Here is a 20,909-nt window from a genome sequence, read left to right on the forward strand (position 1 = left end):
GAGGGAGGTATATGGACCGAAACTGTGATTATCATCAGTGCAAAGGGCATTCAACTGATGAATGTTTCAAATTGAGGCACGATATTCAAGATTTGATTGACAGTGGAAAGATTACTAAGCCTTTAGACAAGAGCAAGCCAAGCACCAAGAACAACCCGCTTCCCCAATATCAGTATAATTATCCATCCCGTAAGTCTCAATCGGGTGGATCGGTCAACGCGATTGGGAGCGGATTGCCAGAAGAGGTAGTATTAGCTGAAGCGGAATGGGAAGAGCTGATTTGTGCTATGTTGAACATATGGGACGACTGTAGTAGTGATGAGGAAGAAAAGGTGCCGGTGAAGATTGAAATCGAGAAAAGTATCACTGTGAAAGTGGGTGATGTGCCGGAAGATGACGATGAGCAGCTCCAGCTAGCTATTCAAAAGAGCTTAGCCGACCAAGAGGAACAATGGTACTACAGCAGTTAAGAAGAAGTGAATGAAGTAGGTGTTCAGAGTTTGACCCGGAGTGGGCGAGTATACAATCCCGAGAACAGTATGCAGGCTAAGGGAAAAGAGATTGCTGTTGATGGAACAAAGAAGAAAATGACAGAGAAAGGCAGAGAGGAGCCGAAAGAAAAGAAGAAAGAGGAAGAGGTAGTAAAAGGACAGAAGAAGACTGTTGAGATTGGTGAAAGCAGTCAGAACAAGGCTCCTAATGGGGTGACCTCCAGTTCGGTGCTGAGTCAATTGCAAAGAACCAGAGCAGACATTTCAATATGGGATTTGCTGATAGCATCTAAGGAACATAGAGAAGCCTTGCTTGAAGCCATGACCTTTGTCAAAGTGCCGGCTCGGATTCAGAGTGTTGATATGATCAATGTGCTACAGCGTACAATCGGTGAAGTCACTTTCTTTGACTCAGACCTTCCACCAGAAGGAAGAAACCACTGTAAGTCGTTGTACATTCAGATCACCGTCAATGGAAGAGATACCCGGAATGTAATGGTTGATAACGGATCGGCACTGTGTGTATGTCCGCTAAAGATGCTGTCCAAGTTTAAAATCGAGGTATCAGAGCTTGAGCCATCAAACATGGTGGTTAAAGCTTATGATAACACTATGCGGAATGCAAAAGGGACTTTTAAAGCAAAGATATCCATGGGAGCCGTGGAAAGCTGGGTAGACATAGTTGTGCTAGACATCTTAGCCAACTATGCTCTGTTATTGGGAAGACCCTGGCTCCACCCTTTAGGCGCAGTTTCGTCCACTCTACACAGAAAAGTAAAAATTCCATGGGGTACAGACGTGGTAACCGTTAACGCGCAAGAGGATCTGAGTGTAGCAACAGTGGAAAGTCTAGAACTGGCGGTGCCCTTATCGGGATTTCAGGTGGCAGTAATTGATGCACCCACCATCGAGAGCAAGAGTGCAGTGAATAGAATGAGTCCTTTCTCAAGGAAGATGATGAAAAGAATGCAGTGCCAGTATGGCCGAGGTTTAGGTCGGGAACTGCAAGGAAGATTTGAGCCTCTCTCATCAGCATCTGGGCAACAAGATAAGCGCAGATTGGGATATTCTAAGAACCAGAAAAAGGAGAAATATGAGATTCGGTCTCCAGTTAGAGGTTCAAATTTGAGTCATATCTTCTTCGTTCCACAAGCCGAGGGAGAATTTCAAAGTAGGGGGAAGACCTATCTCGGTTTGGAGATATTTATGACTGATTATGAGGAGAAGCTAATCAAGTCGCCCGAAGCTTCCTTGAAACAGCTCCTGGACAGAACTGAGTTTATGGTGTGTATGACAGAAGCAAGCACTGAATCTGAGCAGTCAAAGCGGATATCTGAGTTTGAAGACTTTTTGGGGATTGGGGATGAAGCTTCCAAGTTAGTGCAAGAGCAAAAGGCCAAGGCGAGGATCCTCCAGTCTGTTCTAGCTGCTGAAGACGCCGAAGGGGCAGAGAGGAAGGCGGAGAAGATGATAGAGCATGGAGAGGCTGAGAAAGAAGCTATCCCGGAAGATGAAGGAGGTGCAGATCCAGATGAAGTAATCTTGGCAATAAAAGATACTTGTAATGAATGTATTGAACAGGCAATTAATCCTGTGTTTTGTTTTTCTGATGCTTGTTTTGAGAACGATATGGATGGTTTTCCTCTTTTATTTCAATCAATGGAAGTGAACTTTGACTATTTGTTTTCTTGTTTTCCTGATTGTCACGTTCATGGCATTGATTATACCACTCGCATATTTGACATAAATGCATTGCATAATTTCGCATTTAATTTAAGCACCACTGAAAATCCTAAAATAATTGAAATCGGATCAGACTTCAAACCTGAGCTCAGACAGGACCTTCAAGAATGTATCAAAAGGAATTCAGAGGTATTTGCCTGGAGCTACGCGGACATGTCAGGAATCGACAGATCAATAGCGGAGCACTTCATTCCTACCGATCCGAGTGTTAAGCCAGTAAAACAGAAAAGGAGAAGGGTCAGACCAGAATGGCAGGACAAGATCAAAGCTGAAGTCCAGAAGCAGTTGGATGCAGGATTCTTAGAAGTAGTACAGTATCCGGAATGGTTGGCAAATATAGTCCCGGTACTCAAAAAGGATGGAAGGATAAGGGCCTGTGTCGACTATAGGGATTTGAACAAAGCCTCGCCTAAGGATGACTTTCCACTTCCACACATAGACGTATTGATGGATAGTGCTGCTGGAATGGGATGTTATTCTATCATGGACGGATTCTCAGGGTATAATCAGATATTGATGGCCTTAGTGGACAAGCATAAGACCGCCTTCACCACAGACTTCGGAACATTTTGCTATAGAGTGATGCCGTTCGGACTGAAGAATGCCGGGGCAACATACCAGAGAATTGCTACCACTCTGTTTCATGATATGATCCATAAAGGGTTGGAAATATATGTAGATGACATGGTAATCATGACAAAGACGCAGGAAGAACATGCAAAGATGTTGGAAAAGTTCTTCACACGGGTAAAACAGTATAATTTGAGACTCAATCCCAAGAAGTGTGTATTTGGAGTGACGAAAGGAAAATTGTTAGGTTTTGTGGTAGGACCTAACAGGATTGAGGTTGACTCGGACAAAATAAAAGCCATTCAGGATATGGAACCGCCGAGAACAGAACGTCAGGTGAGAAGCTTCTTGGGTAAAATCCAGTATATCAGCAGATTTATTTCGAGGTTATCCATCACCTGTGCTCCGATTTTCAAGTTACTGAAAAAGAATTAGCCAGTTAAGTGGAATGAAGACTACCAGAAACCTTTGACCACATAAAGAAATACCTGATGAATCCACCGGTGCTTAGTTCACCAAGACCAGGAGAACCTCTGATCTTGTACCTATCTATAGAAGATGCAGGAGTGGGAGCAATGTTGGTACAGCCGGACGCTGCTGGAGTAGAGAAAGCCATTTACTACATCAGCAAGAAACTACTGCCTATCGAAGAGAAATACAATCTGATAGAGAAAACATGCATGGTGGTAGTATGGTCAATAAAGAAGTTGAGGCCGTATTTTGATTCCTTCAAGGTCACTTTCGTCTCCAAAATTGATCCACTGAAGTATCTGCAGAGAACACCTACTCTAGAGGGACGGCTATCTAAGTGGTTGATTCAGATGTCTAGTGTGGATGCGGAGTTCGTAACGAAGAAAACGGTAAAAGGCCGAGCCGTGGCGGAGTTCCTAGCAGAAAACCCTGTAACAGATGATGAATCTTGGGAATTGGAGTTTCCAGATGAACATTTGCTGAGTATTGACATAGGAGCTTGGAGATTGTATTTTGATGGATCAGTTAACAGAAACGGAGCTGGGGCTAGTATTGTTATAGAAGCACCTAACGGCGAAGTCACAACCATGTGCAAGAGACTATTGTTCTCGGTCACTAACAACATGGCAGAATATGAAGCGTGCATCATGGGAATGGAAGCTCTCCTTGCATCCGGCGCTAAGGAGGTCGAAGTAATAGGAGATTCTTTACGCCAACGAGAGATGGAAAGTCAAAGAAGAGAGACTGAAGCCATATGTTGAGTATTTGTTGAAGAAAGCAGCACTGTTTGACAAGATCACTTTCACTCACATAGGAAGAACTTATAACAGAATCCCAGACGCCTTGGCAAATTTAGCATCGGCTTGGCAGGATTTAAGCAAAGTTCCGAAGAAGCCATTTATCATCACTGCAGCCAACATCCCGTGCTATCAAGAACATTATGTGAATCAGGTGGGGTCGGAGGAAGAACCCTGGTTTACGGATATTCTGAGGTATATGAAAGACGGTACTTTTTCTGATGATGCGACTAAAGAAGACCATGTAGTCTTAAGGAAAATGGCTCTGAACTATGTCCTAGCCGATGGCGAACACTATAGGAAAGCTTGGGATGGGATGTTGCTACGATGTGTGAGTAAGAAAGAAGGAGAGGACATAATGAGAAAAGTTCATGAAGGAGTCTGCGGTACTCATCTAAGCGGTATGAGCTTAGCGAGAAAAATCATGAGGCAAGGCTATTTTTGGATGCGGATGGAAGGCGACTGTGTTCAGTATGTGCGCCGTTGCAAAGCTTGCCAATACCATGATAATAGAAGCCACTTACCTGCTGTTGAACTCCATTCGACAACTCCTTCGTGGCCTTTTTTTGCATGGGGCATAGACATCATCGGTAAAATCTCACCTGCAGCATCCAACGGTCATCAGTATATATTGGTTGCAGTAGACTACTTCTCTAGATGGATTGAGGCTCAATCTTATAGAATCTTAACTGCCAAGCACGTGGCAAGATTTATTGAACAGAACATTTTTTGCCGCTATGGTGTTCCTCATCACATAGTTACAGATAACGGTTCTCATTTTCAAGCAGAAGTTGGCCAATTGCTTTATAAATATAAGGTTGAGCATCATCATTCTTCTCCTTATCGCCCTCAGGCTAATGGTGCAGTAGAAGCTGCAAATAAGGAGATCAAAAGAATCCTGTCAAAGATGTGCGAAAGGTATAGAAGCTGGGCTAAGAAACTTCCTTTCGCGCTCTGGGGGCATCGCACTACCTTCAAGGCAGTAAATGGAGCTTCTCCCTTCGAATTGGTATACGGGATGGAGGCAGTGTTACCGGTAGAGCTTGAAAAGAAGTCTCTCAGGGTGATAGTAGAAGCTGGTCTGACCGAAGAAGAATGGGTCAAGAAGAGGTATGAAGATCTGGCACTCTTAGACGGAAGGAGACTAAATGCTCGATTCCAGGATCAGATGAGAAAAAGGAGGATTGCTCGTTTCTACAACAAGCGGGTACATCCAAGGGCTTTAAAGAATGGAGATTTGGTGTTGATCAGGTTATTGGATCATGAAGCCCAACATCATCCTGGTGGGAAATTCAAACCCAACTGGCATGGGCCGTTTAGAATTCAGAAGCTGCTACCTAAAGGCGCCGTCGAATTAGTCACTATAGAAGGAAAGCCTGTCAATCGGATTGTCAACCAGGATCAAATGAAAAGGTTCTATGTCTGAAATGATGATTTCAAAAACAAAAAAAAAAATAAAACAAAAAAAAGAAGAGAAAAAAAGAGCTAAGTTGAAAACCCGAAAGGGCGGCTTAGGCAAGAAATGAGCTCGCTAGGTTGAAAACCCGCAAGGGCGGCCTAGGCAAAAGTTAGAGCATGTAAAAAAAAATGCAAAATAATGATAATAAAATAAAATCTTGGGATTAACGCGTGGTGCTTAGCTTAAATGTAGAATTCATGCCGTGCGTTCGTGACAGATTAGTGATTGGTTGCTCAACGCCATCAACTTGACTCAAAGGAGAATAGGAAATCAAGCAGTTAGAGCAAATGACCATTGTATTAGAATAAATTTTCTCTACTTCTGTATAATATTGAAAAGAAGTAAGATTAATAAAATATTTGAATTTCAAAATTTGGTTTCTTGTTTTGGGGTTGTGGTCGAAGGATGCAAAACCTTCCTCTCTGCTTATTTAAACAAAGATCGACTCATTCGGTGTGAAATGTCTTGGCTGTTGGCCCCTGCCTAAACAAGGAATTCTTTTAAGACGTTGATCAGAGGAGCGAACGCCATTTTCTCAGTGATTTCCCTGGAAGGATCAATAAAACCATGAATAAACCTTGACATTTGCATAAGTTCATGCATACATAAAAGGAGTTACATTTGTTATTTTTATTTGATTTGTGCAGGTAATAAAACAGTCACTCCATTCTTTGTTGTTTCCAAGCATAAGCTTTTATTTTTATAGAATAATTTTTACTTTATGAATTTTCATTTATTGACTCAAGGGCAGGGGGCCCAAATAACTAACACAACAAATGATTCCGAAGGAAAAAGTTTTGTTGTCTTTCGTGGATTCATATGTGCAGGAATTAATAAAGACAGAATCATCAAGATCATTGATTAAAAGGAAAGCAGATACATTTAGATAAAAGCTCATAGCTTGCGTACAAAAGAAAAGCAACAAACGACAATTTATTCTGATGAGGCCTATCAGCAAAGGTCAACCTTCACAGAACGTGACATCATTGTGGGGTAAAGAACCAGTTGGCATATGCAGGTGTCACAGTGTCTTGCATCGTTCCTTCATCTAAATACACGGTGTTTCGACTTTGCCAATGATTGGCCAAATTAGTCAACAGATGTGGTGATATGAGACCACTTTCAAAGTTGTGGACTCGGGGAACACGTTGTATCATCCCATACTGACGACTGATCCTATCTGGGAAATAGGCCATGGAACGGTCTAGACTGGCATACAACACATAATTGAGATTCATGCTTCCGATTGTGGCCAGTCTAATTCTCCACCAAGGACAGGTCCACCAAATAGTAGGGTTACCACCAAAATCGAAGCGTCTCCGAGACCGAGATTGAAAAACGGCAGGTCCATAAGTTGGAATCAAGCGAGCTGGAACCGGAGGAATCAGGCTTAATTTGTCCAGAGCCCAGGCTTGCAATAGCAATGGACAACCGCGATGATGAACATTGAAGTCAGTAACGTGAAGGGCAATATCCCTAACACAACACATTGTTTCTCCCATGATCATCATGAAGACGGTACGATGGTACAATTGCATGTCACGAACAACGGTCAAAAGTCAGAAATCTCCAATTCCGGGTTGACGATTCTTCATGGCATACACATTCAATAGCAAGAAGCAGCAAGCTCGGATCCAAGGTAGATCTAGATCAGTGGACAAAACTCTGTTCAAGAAAGGTTCCAAAGGAAGACCTTGATCCACGTTTATGCCATCAGGAAGGTAAACCGGACACAAGGCCGCGATCTCAGCTAGAACATACCTAGGGCCTGAGGGCAAGGCCGGAGTTTCGTCTTGTTCAGGATGATGATCCATCACGGCGCACATTTCCTCGTAGGTCGGAGTTACTTCAGAGTCTTCAAACCGGAAACCATGGTATCGGGATTAAAATGAGTAACGAGCCAAGATAGGAAACCATAGTCAGGTTTTAAGTCTTTGAAATATTTCAACCAAACGAGTTGATCCATAGGAGGAACTTGCCATAGATCGTCAGGAATGGATTGGACGAAAGATGAGACTTGGCTTCTGAAGGCCATGGAAGAAAGTCACTTAAGAAACTGATATGCTTTGGACACTGGATGGGAAGGAGGTGCGAAGTGAAATTTCCATTTATAGAAGAATGAAGGGACCGATGAATGAAATAACGTCGTCATCCGAAATAATAACCACCGTCAGAAGTAGTTGGAAGGACAATCATGTATAGTCTACTTGGGTCGGTGAGCATTTAAACCTGCATTGATCAATAAGAAGGACGGCCTGTACAATAAGGAAGTTGAGTCTTTATGATCGCATTAATCGAGAAAGGATGGTTGAGCCATTACGTCCGCATTCACTGAGTGGACCGCCCTATCAGGTAAGTACTACGGTACGCTTTCTGTTTGGAAATTGATTTTTGGTCATATTCCATGTTAAGTTCATTATTTTATTCCTTATTCATTTCATTTCATTTATTCATTTACAATAAATCGATCCACTGACTGCTAATAAGATGAACCATTTTTTTATGGACAAATGGGACATCGCTATTTTGTGTTTGGTGTTGTGTTCGTGTTTTGTTTTTGCAGGAATAAGACTTCACAGTTATAAAACATAAACACATATGATAAAGTGATAAAGGCCGAGTGTTGTAAAAATATAAATAATACCATAAAGTGTGGATATAACTGTACAACCATCAAAAAAGAGAGAAGAAAAAAAAAGAAATAAAATAAAATATATAATAAATAATAAAATAATATTACTAAATGTTTAAAACGTTCAAAAGTGTCAAAAATGGAGGAGACGTGCAGCAGGACTACCGCCGCCTACGGCTAGGACCAGCAACAGCCGAAGGGGGTGGTGATGGTGGCATGCTATCGGAAGAAGAGCCATCCTCATCCTCATCAGAAGAGTCGAGCGGGATGCCCTCAACCTCTAGCATCGTCCGAAGCCGCTCCACCTCTGCCTGAAGCCGGCTCACGGCACTAGACTGACAGGACTAATGCCTCCGCAGTCTCCCGTTCTCCAACTCCTGTAAAAGCAAAGATGTGTAAAATGGTTTACGAAAAAAATGGGAGGCAGAAAGATAAAGGTGTGTAAAATTCATACCAGCTCATGCCGCTCGGAGTAAAGCCGGCCGATGTAGGATCGGGCAAACCCGAATCGCTGGCAGATCTTCTGGTACCTCTGGGCCGGTACCTGCGAACAAGGAACATCCATTAAAAGATTACTCAGGTACAATACTCTTAACTTTGTAAATTCGGTTTATAACTTACATGTGTAGTGTGCTTAGGGTCCAACTGCACCGGAGGAGGAGCCTGCCGAAGATCAGCAGGAATAACGATGCCAGATCCCAAGCCAAGGCCAAGATCCAACACCACCTCCATGCCCGGCGGGAACGGGACATCGCCCAGTACTACACCGGCCGATCCAGCCGGAGCCGCCGTGCCACCAGCCTCAGCCGCTGCCTCAACCCGGTAGTGAGCCGTAGTCTTGTGCGTCTTCCGCTCCTACATTTAGTTACGAAGAAACTAATAGCATCAGTGATTTCAAACAAAAAAGAGAGTAATAACAGTAAACAAGATTGAAGGTCAGATGAGTTACCTGGATGTACTCAAGAATCTCGGGAAGTCGAGCCTGCATCCGAGAGGCAAAGTAAGACGGAAAGTCACCGGCGGATAGGAAATCGTTCGCCGAGGAGCCTCTATACTCTACCTCCAGGTCCTCCCGAGTCAAGCCCTCCAGCAAACACATATGCCGAGGAGGGGCATGAGGCACCCTCCGCTGTGCTGGAGCGATCGGAGTGTCGAAAACTCTCTCTCCTAGGAAGTACCGATCGGCCTAGTATCCCCTCGTCAGTAGTCTCGATCTGGTATGCAATTCAGTTACCTCCCGGCCCGGATAGGTCCTCCAGGCCTCGCAGTCCCATGGCTCCAAGGATAGCTACAAAAAATATATGATAAGGAATCAGCGTTAGTTATGTGTCAAAAAAAAAAAAAAAAAAAGAGACAAGCTAAAGATTTAGAGGTTCTTTCTGTACTCACATCAGACAACTCCCGGTCATTAAGGAAGCTCAGCCAGTACTCGGGATCCTCACCACTAGCGTAAGTGTGATGACAGTGGGCCAGATAGCGGGGAATCCTCCTGGACTCAACGGGAGAGTCACCGCTCGAACTGCCCGGATAGATGCAGTACTCGTAGGACCACACCTGTAACAGAGACAGAAAAATAACATCAGTTAGTTGAACAGTTGAGAATTGCGGATGAAAGAAGAAAAGAAAAAAGTTAAGAGTGAAAGTGCGTTACCTCCAAAGGCCAGATGAACAGCCAGTTCGACTCACCGCTACCACGGGTCCAGACGTCCAGACCGTGATAAAGATGAGCCAAACCAAGTGTGGCCCAGTCGAAGGACCCGACCTGGCTCAGATCCCGAAGACATGCCAGCACCGCAGGGTCTCCCTTATTCTGGGAGGTGCATAGTAGCTAGGAGGAAATGATATAGAACAAGAAGGACCGAGCAGCCTGGTCCCTCTCCTCCCGAGTGTACGCGGGAGCAGCAGGTCGGACATCCTCCAGCAACTCCCTCCAAGCCTCCAACTGGGTCCTGATCCTCTCGGCCCAGAACCGAAAGACCGTCTCGTAAGACATGCACCCCTGTACGGTGTATCGGGTCTGTGTGGTAACACCGAGCAAGGAACGGACTAACTGGGCCCCGAGAGCGGCCGTCTGATACCGAGCATCCAGTGGGGGGCCGGACCAATGAAGCGCAGGCCAGTAATCGCCGCATAATCCATGGGTGTGAGGGTCATCTCTCCAAACCCGAACACGAAAGTGTGCGTGTAGTCGTTCCACCGCTCCATCAATGCATATCGCATAGCGGGCGGGAAACGAGGCTGCGTGCGGCGCAATCCGGCGGCATAATCTCCGAATCCTGCAGCGACGACCCGAGCTCGCATAGGAGGGTCCAATAAGTCCTAGAAAGCGGAAGCATCAGTGGCCGAACCACCCGATCTGGCCTTGCCCAGATTAACCTGTAAGAAAGTTCCAATTTCGAATGAATATAAGACTAATAATTGTTCATTTTCTTCTATGGCAGGAAAAATAAAAATTCGAGCTTTGGTTTGAACCATAGCTGCGTCACGCAACTCCAAAGTCGCGTCACGCGTCTACAAAGTCGCGCCACGCAGCTTTACACCAGTTGCGCATTCATAAGCACAGCTGCGTAGCGCACTTCAGTACTCGCGCCATGCCACCCCACAGCTGCGCCACGCAACTGTTCAAAATATGTGGCCCCAAGGACAGATGCGTCACGCAACCACGAGGCCGCGCCACGCATCTCGCTAGCTGCTTCACGCAACTGTTCAAGGCCCTCATTCATTGACAAACAGTCGCGTCACGCAACTGTTCTTCCTAAGAACAGCTGCGTGACGCAACTGTCGAAGGTACGCAGTGTTTCAATTTTGACCTAATTTCACTACGTTTGTGTTGTTTTCATGCAATTTTCAGGGCAAAATCAAGTCGCCTACGAGTACTAACAAGAAAGTATCATCAAATCAAGGCCTAACACAGTTAAAAGGGGTCAATTCTAAGGTTCAAGGCAGGCTAGGGTTTCTGGCGCCTCGAACAGTCGCGTCACGCAAGAACAGCTGCGTCACGCAACTGTTCATGGAAGAACAGCCGCGCCATGCAACTCCTACCTGCGTGACGCGACTGTCGACGCAGGCACAAACACAAAAAAGCAGTTTATCTACTACAGCTACAGATCAAAAGCAGTAAAAATAACAAAATTAAGGAAATTTTTACTTACCTCGGATCGAAAGCTGCGCATCCGACTCGTCTCGTACCGGACTGGAAACTCCGTACCCGGCAACGGAAGAAGCTACAATGGCCGCATCCCGGGGGTCAGCGGATTCTGGCTCACCGGCACCGGCTCACCATCGAACGTAGGGATATCGGGTAGGGCCCCGAGGGTCTCCATCTCTCGAGTGTAGGCGGAGGCAGGAATTTCAGAAAGCTGAGACATCTTTTTCAGTTGAAAGTTCAGAGAATTTTCAATCGCTTAAGGTTTGTGAATAAGTGAAAATGAATCGGTTATGAAGGAAATTACTTATAGTAAATATCTGGGCCCAAGCCCATTTCTTCAAGCAAAGGGCCCAAGCCCATTCCTCCGAGCCTAAAAGGACCGATGGGCCCATCATCTTCTTTCAACGCCCAATAAGCCTGCGCGGTCCGTTCCAAAAGCCCGTAATGGTCCACTTCGGCAATTTGATGTCGATGTGCGGCCCGTACACTTCAGCGACTTTTGTCTACTCACCACACAGGGGGCAGGAACATCAAACGGCCAGATTACCCTCAGGTAAGTTTTCTTTCAAACCACTATATCATAAAAGGTATACTTGAAAATACAGATAACAAATTCTCTGTTAAAATTTTTGCAAATTTTTCATAAGAAATGCATGGGAACATAGGATGTTCCAATATTTTTCTAACAGAAGGCAAAGTCTGTTCGTACACGGACATTGCTCTTTTTCTTCTGGTGAACAATTTTTCAGGCCAACCGGTGATGGTTTTTCGAAGCCGATAGGTCCTTCTGATTAGTGATGGTGCATTGCGAAGCTAATTAGAACAATTTCAATTTCCGATCAGTGATGATGTATTGCGAAGCTGTTCGGGATTTCTTCCCCAGTCAATGATGTTGAGTTGCGAAGTTGACCAGGGTCAAATCAACATTTCTCGAGCCGATCAAACCGAGCCTCGAGGATGCCTTTTCAAAACCGACTGGAGCCGACAAAGCCGACCAAACCGAGCTGAGGAGGTGGCAAGGTCAAAGCCTTTCTAGCCGATCAAACCGAGCTTCGAAGACTTTGTTACCAAATCAACAATTTTCGAGCCGATCAAACCAAGCTTCGAGGATGTCTCTTCAGATTCCGTGCAAACCGACGAAGCCGATCAAACCGAGCTGAGAAGGTGACCAAATCTTCAAAACCCTTCAGGCCGATCAAACTGAGCCCCGAAGGTGTCTTCCAAGCCGATTAAACAGAGCTTTGAAATCATTCACATGTTGGATGGAAACCGACGAAGCCGATCAAACCGAGCTTAGGAAGTGACCAGATGATTGATTCAGCATCTTTCCAAGCCGACCAAACCGAGCTTCGGGAGTGATTGCTTGATAGAAGGCGCGTCAATGGACCACTTTAACATTAATCGTTTATACAATTAATGATAAAATGGGGGGGCAAACTGTTGACGCGTGATTTTATGCCTCCACCTGACCTGATGATGATATGAGGACAAAGGATAAGGTTTCACAATAAACCAGAAGTGTTTGAACCAAAAATTGAATCAAACCGCCCAAAAGAGCCTGACCAGTATTAGGGCTGCGTCACGCAGCTAGTACCTGCGTGACGGCGCTCTTAGCTGCGTCACGCAGCTCTAACAGGACTGACACCTCTGGCGCGCGCCCATGCAACGGTCTGCACTATTTGTATGGATACGCGGCAACTATACGAAAAGTAAGTCGCGTCACGCAGGTTTACAGGTGCGTCACGCAGCTTCTACCCGCGTGACGCGACTGCTCTGTTGCCCTAGCCATATAAATACAACATTTTTACAGCAAAAACGGACTTTTGCACTTTTGACACTTTCCTCTCATTTTCCTCTAAGAAATACAACTTTCTAAGTTTAGGTATCTAAAAAACGACTAAAGCTCTTTCTCAAGAACTCCACTGAGTAAACTTGAGGTAGATCAAGTCATAGATATTTAGATTTAAGATCAAAGAAAAATAATACAAAAAGATAAAAAGGAGGAAAAGAGAGGAAAACAATTTTATTTTCGTGAAAGAACTTGGTGATTGTGCTCCTGGGATTGTGAAACATTATCTCTAAATCAATATCAGCGTATGCAATCCTCAAATCTGAGGGCTAGGTAACGATTCTAACTTTTCTTTTTTTTCGTTTCTAGTATCTTATCTCTTAAAATCTCATTTTCACATTGTTTGGTTGAATTGTTATTGATAAAACGCAAGTTTGCCCATTGTTGAACTCTTTTGGGTTGGTTTTAATCACTATAAACAAAAAGAATACGTAAAAAAGGAAGGTTTGAAAGGTAGTTGCGGACCAGAGTAGCCGCGTCACGCAGCTACTACCTGCGTGACGCGACTGTTCGTGTCCAAAATCCTTTATTTTGGGTTAGACCACCTGCGTGACGCAGCTGTTCGCGTACTCAGTTTTATTTATTTTGTTTTTATACTTTGTTTAGTGTTTCACTGTAAATAAATAATCAATATGTCTGAGTGTTTTGAATAAACTATGAACAGCTCCGTCACGTAGCTAGAAGTTCCATCACGCGACTGTTCTTCATAGAACAGCTGCGTGACGTGACTGTTCTAGTCTACAGAATCATAACTAGAGTTCCGTCACGCGACTGTTCTTCATAGAGCAGCTGCGTGACGCAACTGTTACGAGTTCCAGAATAAGAGACAAGAGTTGCGTCACACGCCTATTCTTCGTAGGACAGCTGCGTGACGCAACTGTCTCCCAGTTTCAATTTACTTTTGTTATTTTATTTTAACTCCATGTCATTAAGTAGATTTTAATCCTAATCCAGGAAATGATCAATCATGGGCAGATTAAGTTTTAATCAAGCAAAGTCAACTAATTATTGATGATTATGAGATTTTTAAGATTTTATTTCTTATCGTTTATTATTAATTACATTATTAAACTCGGTTTGTGGCCCGCCTTTAACCATAAGGCAATAGCAGGTCTTTTACTCTATTTGACATGTATTATGGATGGATGATGGATGTGATGATTTATTTGTGATGAATGCAATGAATGAACCTAATTGGGACGGTTAATTAATTTTCCACATAGGAACTCGGTTCGATTTATTCGGGTTGGGTTTAAATAAATGGCTTTTCTAAATAAAATAAATCGAATTAGAAATCGTAGGTTAAAAGAGGCCGGTCTTCCGGGCGTCGGCTTCCAACGGGCCAACGTACCTAACTCCCTTACCTAGAATCGTACTCGGTACGCCTGACCAGTTTTCTTTCAAATAAAAGGCCTTGAATAAAATGGGTTAAAATGGAGTCACTTTTATAAAATTAAAAAATGGAAACGGTCCCATTACCAAAAAAATGGGTGGCGACTTAAAATGTTTTATAAGACCGACTTATCGGCACCGTATATCTAAAAAGGGCTTTTGTCACCATTTTTCCAAAATAAACACACATCAAAACATTTAAAGCCTGATTTTCTCTGGGGGAAAACAGTTCCCCGAAGCAAGACTGCCCACAAAGTTCAAAATGCCCAACATGGACAAGTTTGATGGAACCACTTGTCCCAAAACGCACCTGAAAATGTATGTGGGTGCCCTAAACCCGTTCGGACTAAACAGCGAGCTCCTTGCTCAGTTGTTTCAACAATCACTCACTGGTGCTGCTTTGAGATGGTTTGTCAGTCTAGACCGGTCTAAAATGAAGACCTGGGAAGACATCTGCAATGCGTTTAATACGTAATACCACTATAATATGGAGGTTGATGTTACTCAAAGGGAACTAGAAACCACCAAACAGAAAAATAATGAACCCTTTTCCTCATTCCTTACGAGGTGGAGGGCCAAGGCTGCCCAGATGATCAACCGCCCTCCTGAGCAAGAACAGGTAGACATAATTATAAAGAACCTGCAGCCTGTCTACCAACAACAACTACAGACCCAGTACTTACCAACGTTTCAGTCGCTCATTGCCACTGCTACGAAGGTAGAATATTTAATTCAAATGGGGCAACTGAAAGAAGACTCGGGAACCTCAAAATACAAGAAACCTGGCCAAGCTAGCAAAGTCCACGAAGTGGCAAGCATCACCCCCACAAATCCTTTACGTGTGGGAAATATGAGAAGTGGCAGTCAATCAAGAAGAACATATACTGATCTCGGGATGCCAATCCTTTTAGTGTTCCGAGAGGCTGTCAAAGCTAATTACATTAAGCCCTTGGAAGCCAGGCCACCACCCAACCCATTACCAAGGAACTACAGAACTGACGAATACTGTGAGTACCATCAGGGTAGTGGGCACAAGACTGAAGTGTGCTGGACGCTTAAGAACCGCATCCAGGACCTGGTGGACAACGGTTCAATTATTCCGAGAAGTAAGCCGAACATTAGCACTAACCCCTTGCCAAATCACGGGGTAAATGATATTGTTTCTGACCAGGAATTGATCGATCCTTTCGAACTATTCCTAGGAATGAATGAAATCTGTGTCCTGGATTTGAATGACCTAACTGAAGAGGTCGATGCAATAACCAGGAGCGGAAGACAGTATGAACCACTGGTCCTAGACAAAGTCCAAAATAACCCCTACCAGAGGGCAGATGAGCCAAAGGAAGACCCGGTGCTCTCACAGCAGAAAAAGACCCAGGCTAAAGTGTCAATTTGGGAACTTTTGGCATCATCCTTTCCTGATCGCCAAGCTCTTTGCAAAGCTTTGAGTCAACTGCAAACATCGGTGGAGGTTAGCCCCGAAGTGCTAGTATCCACCCTCACCCAATCATCAAAGATGCAAAGCATCGGATTTTCTGACGATGACTTACCTAAGAAGGGAGGCAGTCACAATAATGCCCTTTATGTCACAGTTCAAACCAGAGAAAAGACTGTGCCCATGGTTCTCATTGATAATGGGTCAGCACTGAACGTCTGCCCACTAAGGGTAGCCAGCTGTCTGGGGTTAGAAGAAACAAATTTCATTCCATCGGACCAGATAGTGAAAGCATATGACAGCACCCGGAGGGAAGTATTGGGGGTTGCTACACTAAAATTGGCAATTGGGCCAGCCATAATGGAGGTACCGTTCCAGGTGATTGATGTGCCTACTAGCTTCAACCTACTTCTGGGTCGACCATGGATACATCATGCTAAGGCAGTGCCCTCTTCCCTGCACCAAAAGGTCAAGTTTCCTTATGAGGATAAGGTTATCACTATCCAGGGGGATGACTACAGCCAGCTCAAGAGGCCAAAGGGCCAGCCTCTCTTTGAGGTCAACCCTGAAACTGCCAATTTGCCCCTCTCGGGATTTCAATATGACACTGTGCAGTTCATAGAAGGAAAGACTGCAAACTCTTGAATTCTCTTTGATTTCGGGACGGTGCAAATAAACTGCATAGTGCCTTTAATGCTAAAGATGTCCTATCTACCGGGAATGATTATGGCAAGGTCCGGAAAGACATACCCCACACTGTAAGCCTGGGAGTGTCCGGTGAATGAAGGGACCTTTGGACTAGGTTATGAGCCCACTGATGAAGACCGTGCTGAGAGAACCAGGAGGGGAAGGAAGGAGAGTATACAAATGCGGCCTTACCTTTTGACTTTGAATGGTTACTTCTGCAAATCGGGAGAAACGATTCCTTATCGTGGCTTCCAAGAACCATTTCGCTGCCCGACTGCTAAGAAGATGCTACCTGGGTTAGAAATATTCTCTGATGTCTGGGGCAACAAGCCCGAAACAATAACTGAACTAGAAGTGAAAAAACTTCATGCAGCCCAGTCTCTTTGACGAGGTTGCAGTCATTACAGGAAGTGATGGGAATCAAGACCTGTGAATACACAAATTTTGAGGCTCAGAAAAGCCTGTTTTCTCGGACTGCAGACAGTTCGGCCGGACCGGACGCCATTTTGGAAGTTCACCGAAGGTATGCCAATATGGTACTTAAAACGTCCGCGACGTCGCGAGGATCACGGAACTGGTCCCGGAATATTTTTTGGAGGTCCGAAACTCCCGAAAAAGCCTCCGGAGCGAAAAAATCAGCAGAACCGCCAGCCCAGCCACCGAGGTCCGGCGGCCGGGCCGCCGGAGTAGGCCGCTGAACCCGGCGGCTCAGGCCGCCGAAACAGTCCGATTTTGCCTATAAATTGGCCCCGAAGCCCTCAGTTTTACACACTCAGTCTGTGTTGATGGACGCTCCTTCTCCCTTACGCTCCTTGAGATTCTTTACTGCTTTTCTGCATTTTTATTCAGCTTTATTATTTTCTTGCTTTGTTATTTGGTCATTTAAAATTAAATTAATTAATATTCCCTTAACGAGGAGCTTAACCTGGAGTTAAGAAGTGGCCGTCGATTAAATCAGGTACATGAACTAAACTCTGCCTATTTAATTTTAGCATTTCATACATTCTTCTCTTCTACTCCTAATAATTCTATAACTGTATAAATGCATTCATGACATCTTTAGGCAAATAAACTGCCTCAATTAAATAAATTTAGGCTAAATGCCCGGTTAATTAATAATCGTGGTATTAAAACCTAAATCCGACAATATCGGCTAAAAAGACCTAGTTAATTAATAACTACGGTTAATTGCCTTTATTTCGAACAGTCCGGCTTAAGTCCAATTAATCAATAATTGTGGCTAAAAGCCTTAATCAATCACATTTTGGCAATAAATTGTCTACAGTTAAATCAATCATTTTGGCGACAATCGCCCAATCAACATTTTTTGGCAAACTAATTGCCTACAATTAAATCAACCACATTTTGGCAACAAATTGCCCACGGTTCAATCAATTTTTGGCAAACAAATTGCCTATAAATTAGATTAACCACTTTTTAGCGACAAATCGCTTAAATCAGAAATGTTGGCAAAATGCCTTAGAATTAATCAATCTTTTGGCTAAAAGCCTTCAAACAATCATTTTGGCGACAATCGCCTAAATGACATCAACTTTTGGCAAAAATTGCCTAAAGCAATTCATTTTGGCTAAAAGCCTTAAATCAGTCATTTTGGCGACAAACGCCCGAATAATCACTTTTGGCAAACAAATTGCCTAAATCTTTTGGCTAAAAGCCTTCAAATACCGACTTTTGGCACAAACGCCTTAATCACTTTGGCGACAAATCCCCTAACCAATTTTAGGCAATAAATTGCCTAAATCACATCAATTTTTGGCAACAATTGCCTAAATCAATCTTTTTGGCTAAAAGTCATTAAAATCAACATTTTTGGCATCAAATGCCTAAAAATCAATCAAGTCTTTGGCAAAATGCCTAAACAAAATGCACAAAGCATACACACACCCATGCATAAAGCATACCCATTCAAAGCCCTTCAAAGAAGGCCTATCGAACTACGTTGACTTTGATCTTCCATTCAAACGGAAGTACGTAGGCACGTTAGGGATTTAACCCCGAGCGGCAAGTTAAAATCATATAAACACTTTCATTGGTCCAATTGCATCATTTACCCTGCAAAGCATTCACTCATGGTTAGTTCATCAACATGACATGCCTTAACTTTGGGTTAATTAATCTAGTAACTAGGTTAATTAAAATTGGAGTCACTTAGGGTTTTTTCCTAGTTTACCCTAAAATAATTAAACAAGGTGGCGACTCATATATTCACGTGCATTTCTGCCTTTAGTCATATGCATCATATGCCTATGATATTTGGGGTAGGGGTTGACAGTTTGGTGACTCTGCTGGGGACTATACTTATGTAATCTTTTTGCATAAAAGTGGACTACAATTGCTGTGTAAACTAACCAGCCCTTCTTTAGGGTTTTATTTTACTATGCGTTGTTTTGCAGGGTACCTTAACATTGAATCAAGTATTCTTTCTTTAAGAATACGGATAAGGAGAATTTGGACTTAATTGTACAATTTAATTAAATCATTTTAAATTGTTGATTTATTTGCACGATTGAGAATCCTTTTCTCCATTGCATAAAAAATGAATTTAAAATGAATTTCTTCTCTCTCTATTCAAACTTCTGAGTCTGGATAGCAAGTAGCGCTGATCGGCAGGTCTCTTTGATTATATCGACGGACAGCCAAAGCGTCCTCCCTGTTACCGCAAACCATCCCTAATCCTTCTTGGGGTGGCCCATGAGTATGCGTACTGTCGGACCCATGCGAAACTCCTTGTTTCACATGTGGTTAGGTATATCCATGCTCAAGGTTCAAGGGTCCCTTTATAAGCCTATTCTCTATTTGTGTCATAGCCTATAGAACCTATCCTTTAGAACTGTATGCACCCAATGATGCTGAATCATTCCATTAAAAATGAATTATGTTGTGATGTTGTGCGCATTCACGCATTCATCCCATACTTCACAAAAAAAAACATTCCATTTCAAAGCTAGAAAATCACATTTTGGTCCCTGAGACTTGAAAAATTACATTTTGGTCCCTAAGACCTGGAAAATTACATTTTGGCCACAGATGCCCAATTTGGCCACAAAGGCTCAGAAGTTCACATTTTGGCCACAGAGGCCCAAAAATTTCCACTTTGGCCACAGAGACCCAAAAACTCTCAATTTGGCCCGAGAGGCCCAAGAATACCCATTTTGGCCCCAGAGGCCCAAAAATTTCCAATTTGGCCACAGAGGCCCAAAAATTTTCAATTTGGCCACAGAGGCCCAAAAATTTCCAATCTGGCCATAGAGGCCCAAAAATTCTCAATTTGGCCCCAGAGGCCCAAGAATACCCATTTTGGCCCCAGAGGCCCAAAAATTTCCAATTTGGCCACAGAGGCCCAAAAATTTTCAATCTGGCCACAGAGGCCCAAAAATTCTCAATTTGGCCCCAAAGGCCCAAAAATTTCCAATTTGGCCCCGAAGGCCCAAAAGTTCCCAATTTGGCCACAAAGGCCCGAGAATTCCCAATTTGGCCCCAAAGGCTCAAAAACTCACATGTTGGCCTCAAAGGCCCAAAAATTCACATGTTGGCCTCAAAGGCCCAAAAATTCACATTTTGGCCCCTAAGGCCCAAAAAAAAAAAAATTCTTTGAGAACTTAGGGCCTTTCGAAAAGTCGAGGTGTCCAGCCCTAAGCACTCTACCTTACATATCACTCCCATTGGGTCCTATCCTAGGTGTCCTACCCTACCAACGCTACCCTACATTGTTTGGTCCTACCACCCCACATCACAAGGGTCAAGTCCAAATACCTTACCCTTACACTACCCTACCTCACACTATCTCACATGCCCTATGAAAACACCTTATATAGGATAGTCTAATCATTTTGACTATGTCCTTTTACAGGTACCCCTACAAAGACCACCTGTACCCAAAACACCAATTGAGCTCTCACCCACAAGTCCAACAACCCCGACTGCACCAATGGCATCACTCACTGACATCCAAAACGTCATCGAACAACTGGAAGCCAGAATGGAGGCTAGAATGAATGAGGCATTGGCTGCCCAGAGGACTGCCCTAATAGCTGAACTAGGCGGTGGCAATACAAATGGGGCTTCCGCCGGGGGAAGTGGACCTACTACCTCTAATCAGAGTCCTGCTGCTGAACCAACAAACCCTGCCCTTAACCTGGATGACATGCCCTCCAAAACTGCTTCTGAGCTGGAAGCTCAGAAATGAGAGAGAAGCTAGAACTCTTGGAAAGGTC

Source organism: Jatropha curcas, chromosome 4, assembly GCF_041381405.1.
Source record: "Jatropha curcas cultivar XTBG-Jc1 chromosome 4, XTBG_Jcur_1.0, whole genome shotgun sequence".
In the NCBI taxonomy this organism is placed as follows: Eukaryota; Viridiplantae; Streptophyta; class Magnoliopsida; order Malpighiales; family Euphorbiaceae; genus Jatropha; species Jatropha curcas.